Here is a 7,342-nt window from a genome sequence, read left to right as displayed (position 1 = left end):
AGTCAGTGTACATCCAAAATGGCGCTCCATTCCCTATATAGTGCAATCCTTTTGACCATGGCCCATAGGGAATATGGTGATGTTTGGGACGCAAACCTGTGACTGCTTATGACCTAACGTTAGCTAGACGACACGTTTTTTTTTGACAGGTTGATAGCTGACTTAGCTATCAAGTTAGCAAAGTAAACAGTCATTTTGCAGGCTAGACATCTATCGTCTTTATCTAGCTAGCTAGATAAGTATATTTTTTAGAGTAGTTTTGTAATCAAGCAGAATTCAGTCACTGGTAGTGCTCGCCTGGCTAAATAACTAGTTAGTTAGCAACTTCAGTTAGTGATGCCAGTGACAACTGAGCTGGCTATTACTGACACGTTGAGAGTAACTGAAACCATCCATGCTAAGCGCTAACTTAGCATTTGGCTAACCACTTGTACCGAACTGGTCGTCTAAAACGCAATACTTGAGTTGTTGACACTTTGAAATCATATATAAAAGCACACTAGCTATAGACAATTACATGTTTTACCTTAGAGTTGATGTCTTAACACTTTTGAGGTCGATGTATAAACCGAGTGGAACCTGTCAATGTGTTGCATCAGCGACGAGTGGATATCTGGGATCGACTCCGCCAGACAGCAGAGGAGAGCAATCGATTTCCGAGACATAGATCGACGCGTCGGCGCTTTTCCATCGCCACCAGGTGGCGTGTGATGAAATGGTGCATTGGGTGCGTAAAACAGAGCTCTGTTATATGGAGCTCGTAGATCTTCTTAACTAAATAACCTGTCCTGATTGATCTCCTCTACTCTAAAAACACAAGTCAGACGGAGGATGTCAGCTAATTTACCACCGTTACCACAGATAGAAGGAGACAGGTGTTTCACTGGACCTATAAAGGTGTATTCATGCTTCCCAGCCAAAAAAGTTCGTTAAGAGTTTGTGCATATATTATGGTGACATCTTGTGATGTTTTGGACTTTGGTCGTGATTGGGAGTCCCATAGGGTGCCGCACAATTGGCCCAGCGTCGTCCGGGTGTAGCAGTCATTGTAAATAGGAATTTGTTCTTAATTGACTTACCTAGATATATAAAGGTTCTCGTACATGACTCTGCCCCCCCTTGCTATCTTTGCCCTCTATGGCTCGCACCCCTCTCCAGAGGTAGAACCAAGTCATTGTTTAACAAGTCACAAGTAAGTCTCAAGTATTAGCACTCAAGTCCCAAGTCAAGACAGGCAAGTCTGAGTCAAGTCTCAAGTCAAGATCGTCAAGTATCAAGTCAAGTCTCAAGTCCTAACTTTTGAGTTTCGAGTCCTAAACAAGTCACAATGTGCTCTTCACCAAATGTAATACCATTTCATATTTTAAACAAGAGTACAAATATATTACATTTACGCAAATCATGAATGCTTAAAAAAATCTCTAGATATTTAATACTTTCCAAATAAACATATTTCCATGGAAATACATGGGTAGCCATGAGAAAGACCTCCCCTCAATAGTGATGACTTTTGAGGATCGCTAGGGGGCGCAATCGGGCGATGTAGGCTTGTACAAAAATCGCCCAACATTAACATTAATAGAGACATAGAGACAGTAGATCTAGCTAGACTTTCATAATATAATAGAGACAGTATATCTAGCTGGTCTGTAATAATATAATAGAGGCAGTAGATCTAACTGGTCTGTGATAATATAATAGAGACAGTAGATCTAGCTGGTCTGTCATAATATAATAGAGACAGTAGATCTAGCTGGTCTGTCATATTATAATAGAGACAGTAGATCTAGCTAGTCTGTCATAATATAATAGAGACAGTAGATCAAGCTGGTCTGTCATATTATAATAGAGACAGTAGATCTAGCTGGTCTATCATAATATAATAGAGACATAGAGACAGTAGATCTAGCTGGTCTGTCATAATATAATAGAGACAGCAGATCTCGCTGGTCTGTCATAATATGAGGCAATAGATCTAGCTGGTCTGTCATAATATAATAGAGACAGTAGATCTAGCTGGTCTGTCATAATATAATAGAGACAGCAGATCTAGCTGGTCTCATATTATAATAGAGACAGTAGATATAGCTTGTATGTCATATTATAACAGAGAGAGTAGATCTAGCAGGTCTGTCATAATATAATAGAGACAGTAGATCGAGCTGGTCTGTCATAATATAATAGAGACAGCAGATCTAGCTGGTCTGTCATATTATAATAGAGACAGCAGATCTAGCTGGTCTGTCATAATATAATAGAGACAGTAGATCTAGCAGGTCTGTCCTAATATAATAGAGACAGTAGATCAAGCTGGTCTGTCATATTATAATAGAGACAGTAGATCTAGCTGGTCTATCATAATATAATAGAGACATAGAGACAGTAGATCTAGCTAGTCTTTCATAATATAATAGAGACAGTATATCTAGCTGGTCTGTAATAATATAATAGATGCAGTAGATCTAACTGGTCTGTCATAATATAATAGAGACAGTAGATCTAGCTGGTCTGTCATAATATAATAGAGACAGCAGATCTAGCTGGTCTGTCATATTATAATAGAGACAGTAGATATAGCTTGTATGTCATATTATAATAGAGAGAGTAGATCTAGCTGGTCTGTCATAATACAATAGAGACAGTGGATCTAGCTTGTCTGTCATAATATAATAGAGACAGTATATCTAGCTAGTCTGTAATAATATAATAGAGGCAGTAGATCTAAATGGTCTGTCATAATATAATTGAGACAGCAGATCTAGCTGGTCTGTCATATTATAATAGAGACAGTAGATATAGCTTGTATGTCATATTATAATAGAGAGAGTAGATCTAGCTGGTCTGTCATAATACAATAGAGACAGTGGATCTAGCTTGTCTGTCATAATATAATAGAGACAGTATATCTAGCTAGTCTGTAATAATATAATAGAGGCAGTAGATCTAGCTGGTCTGTCATAATATAATAGAGACAGTAGATCTGGCTGGTCTGTCATAATATAATAGAGACAGTAGATCTAGCTGGTCTGTCATAATATAATAGAGACAGCAGATCTAGCTGGTCTGTCATAATATAATAGAGAGAGTAGATCTAGCTGGTATGTTATATATTAAAATAGAAACAGTAGATCTAGCTGGTCTGTCATATTATAATAGAGACAGTAGATCTGGCTTGTCTGTCATAATATAATAGAGACAGTAGATCTAGCTGGTCTGTCATAATATAATAGAGACAGTAGATCTAGCTTGTCTGTCATAATATAATAGAGACAGTAGATCTAGCTGGTCTGTCATAATATAATAGAGACAGCAGATCTAGCTGGTCTGTCATAATATAATAGAGACAGTAGATCTGGCTTGTCTGTCATATTATAATAGAGACAGTAGATCTAGCTGGTCTGTCATAATATGAGGCAGTAGATCTCGCTGGTCTGTCATAATATGAGGCAGTAGATCTAGCTGGTCTGTCATAATATAATAGAGACAGTAGATCTAGCTGGTCTGTCATAATATAATAGAGACAGTAGATCTAGCTGGTCTGTCATAATATAATAGAGACAGCAGATCTAGCTGGTCTGTCATATTATAATAGAGACAGTAGATCTGGCTTGTCTGTCATATTATAATAGAGACAGTAGATCTAGCTGGTCTGTCATAATATGAGGCAGTAGATCTCGCTGGTCTGTCATAATATGAGGCAATAGATCTAGCTGGTCTGTCATAATATAATAGAGACAGCAGATCTAGCTGGTCTGTCATATTATAATAGAGACAGTAGATATAGCTTGTATGTCATATTATAATAGAGAGAGTAGATCTAGCTGGTCTGTCATAATATAATAGAGACATAGAGACAGTAGATCTAGCTGGTCTGTCATAATATAATAGAGACAGCAGATCTAGCTGGTCTGTCAAATTATAATAGAGACAGTAGATCTAGCTGGTCTGTCATAATACAATAGAGACAGTGGATCTAGCTTGTCTGTCATAATATAATAGAGACAGTAGATCTAGCTGGTCTGTCATAATATAATAGAGACAGTAGATCGAGCGGGTCTGTCATAATATAATAGAGACAGCAGATCAAGCTGGTCTGTCATATTATAATAGAGACAGTAGATCTGGCTTGTCTGTCATAATATGAGGCAGTAGATCTCGCTGGTCTGTCATATTATAATAGAGACAGTAGATATAGCTTGTATGTCATATTATAATAGAGACAGCAGATCTAGCTGGTCTGTCATAATATAACAGAGACAGTAGATCTTGCTGGTCTGTCATATATAATAGAGACAGTAGATCTAGCTGGTCTGTCCTAATATAATAGAGACAGTAGATCTAGCAGGTCTGTCATAATATAATAGAGACAGTAGATCGAGCTGGTCTGTCATAATATGAGACAGTAGATCTAGCTGGTCTGTCATAATATGAGGCAATAGATCTAGCTGGTCTGTCATAATATGAGGCAGTAGATCTCGCTGGTCTGTCATAATATGAGGCAATAGATCTAGCTGGTCTGTCATAATACATTAGAGACAGTAGATCTAGCTGGTCTGTCATATTATAATAGAGACAGTAGATCTAGCTGGTCTGTCATATTATAATAGAGACAGTAGATCTTGCTGGTCTGTCATAATATAATAGAGACAGTAGATCTAGCAGGTCTGTCATAATATAATAGAGACAGTAGATCGAGCTGGTCTGTCATAATATGAGACAGTAGATCTAGCTGGTCTGTCATAATATGAGGCAATAGATCTAGGTGGTCTGTCATAATATGAGGCAGTAGATCTCGCTGGTCTGTCATAATATGAGGCAATAGATCTAGCTGGTCTGTCATAATACATTAGAGACAGTAGATCTAGCTGGTCTGTCATATTATAATAGAGACAGTAGATCTAGCTGGTCTGTCATATTATAATAGAGACAGTAGATCTTGCTGGTCTGTCATAATATAATGGAGACAGTAGATCTAGCTGGTCTGTCATAATATAATAGAGACAGTAGATCTAGCTGGTCTGTCATAATATAATAGAGACAGCAGATCTAGCTGGTCTGTCATAATATAATAGAGAGAGTAGATCTAGCTGGTATGTTATATATTAAAATAGAAACAGTAGATCTAGCTGGTCTGTCATATCATAATACAGACAGTTGATCTAGCTGGTTTGTCATAATATAATAGAGACAGTAGATCTAGCTTGTCTGTCATAATATAATAGAGACAGTAGATCTAGCTGGTCTGTCATAATATAATAGAGACAGTAGATCGAGCTGGTCTGTCATAATATAATAGAGACAGCAGATCTAGCTGGTCTGTCATAATACAATAGAGACAGTAGATCTAGCTGGTCTGTCATAATATAATAGAGACAGTAGATCGAGCTGGTCTGTCATAATATAATAGAGACAGCAGATCTGGCTGGTCTGTCATAATATAATAGAGACAGCAGATCTAGCTGCTCTGTCAAATTATAATAGAGACAGTAGATATAGCTTGTATGTCATAATATAATAGAGACAGTAGATCTAGCTTGTCTGTCATAATATAATAGAGACAGCAGATCTGGCTGGTCTGTCATAATACAATAGAGACAGTGGATCTAGCTTGTCTGTCATAATATAATAGAGACAGCAGATCTAGCTGGTCTGTCATATTATAATAGAGACAGTAGATCTAGCTGGTCTGTCATAATACAATAGAGACAGTAGATCTAGCTGGTCTGTCATAATATAATAGAGACAGCAGATCTAGCTGGTCTGTCATATTATAATAGAGACAGTAGATCTGGCTTGTCTGTCATATTATAATAGAGACAGTAGATCTAGCTGGTCTGTCATAATACAATAGAGACAGTGGATCTAGCTTGTCTGTCATAATATGAGGCAGCAGATCTAGCTGGTCTGTCATATTATAATAGAGACAGTATTTATAGCTTGTATGTCATATTATAATAGAGACAGTAGATCTAGCTGGTCTGTCATAATATAATAGAGACAGTAGATCTAGCTGATCTGTCATAATATAATAGAGACAGCAGATCTAGCTGGTCTGTCATAATACAATTGAGACAGTAGATCTAGCTGGTCTGTCACATTATAATAGAGACAGTAGATCTAGCTGGTCTGTCATAATATGAGGCAGTAGATCTCGCTGGTCTGTCATAATATGAGGCAGTAGATCTAGCTGGTCTGTCATATTATAATAGAGACAGTAGATATAGCTTGTATGTCATATTATAATAGAGAGAGTAGATCTAGCTGGTCTGTCATAATATAATAGAGACATAGAGACAGTAGATCTAGCTGGTCTGTCATAATATAATAGAGACAGCAGATCTAGCTGGTCTGTCATAATATAATAGAGACAGTGGATCTAGCTTGTCTGTCATAATATAATAGAGACAGTAGATCTAGCTGGTCTGTCATATTATAATAGAGACAGTAGATCTAGCAGGTCTGTCATAATATAATAGAGACAGTAGATCGAGCTGGTCTGTCATAATATAATAGAGACAGCAGATCTAGCTGGTCTGTCATATTATAATAGAGACAGCAGATCTAGCTGGTCTGTCATAATATAATAGAGACAGTAGATCTAGCAGGTCTGTCCTAATATAATAGAGACAGTAGATCTAGCAGGTCTGTCATAATATAATAGAGACAGTAGATCTAGCAGGTCTGTCATAATATAATAGAGACAGTAGATCTAGCTGGTCTGTCATATCATAGAGACAGTAGATCAAGTTACTCTGTCATAATATAATAGAGACAGTAGATCTAGCTGGTCTGTCATATCATAGAGACAGTAGATCAAGTTACTCTGTCCTAATATAATAGAGACAGTAGATCTAGCAGGTCTGTCCTAATATAATAGAGACAGTAGATCTAGCTGGTCTGCCATAATATAATAGAGACAGTAGATCTAGCAGGTCTGTCATAATATAATAGAGACAGTAGATCTAGCTGGTCTGTCATATCATAGAGACAGTAGATCAAGTTACTCTGTCATAATATAATAGAGACAGTAGATCTAGCTGGTCTGTCATAATATAATAGAGACAGTAGATCAAGCTGGTCTGTCATATTATAATAGAGACAGTAGATCTAGCTGGTCTATCATAATATAATAGAGACATAGAGACAGTAGATCTAGCTAGTCTTTCATAATATAATAGAGACAGTATATCTAGCTGGTCTGTAATAATATAATAGAGGCAGTAGATCTAAATGGTCTGTCATAATATAATTGAGACAGCAGATCTTGCTGGTCTGTCATAATATGAGGCAGTAGATCTCGCTGGTCTGTCATAATACAATAGAGACAGTGGATCTAGCTTGT

At 37.1% G+C, this 7,342-nt stretch overlaps 1 protein-coding gene across 1 annotated transcript in view; it reads right to left on the bottom strand.

Moving 5' to 3' along the window:
• yars1 (tyrosyl-tRNA synthetase 1) overlaps positions 1-693 on the bottom strand; it is a 54,813-nt gene extending 54,120 nt beyond the window's left edge. Inside the window, exon 1 of the mRNA XM_052473165.1 lies at positions 527-693. The gene's annotated coding sequence lies outside the window, so the exon portion shown is untranslated. The remainder of the gene's footprint in view (positions 1-526) is intronic.
• Positions 694-7,342: the final 6,649 nt, after the last annotated feature.

This window comes from Oncorhynchus keta, chromosome 20 (genome assembly GCF_023373465.1).
Source record: "Oncorhynchus keta strain PuntledgeMale-10-30-2019 chromosome 20, Oket_V2, whole genome shotgun sequence".
Classification (NCBI taxonomy): domain Eukaryota; kingdom Metazoa; phylum Chordata; class Actinopteri; order Salmoniformes; family Salmonidae; genus Oncorhynchus; species Oncorhynchus keta.
The sequence above is the reverse complement of the archived record's forward strand: the minus strand, read 5'-3'. Positions and strand labels throughout refer to the sequence as shown.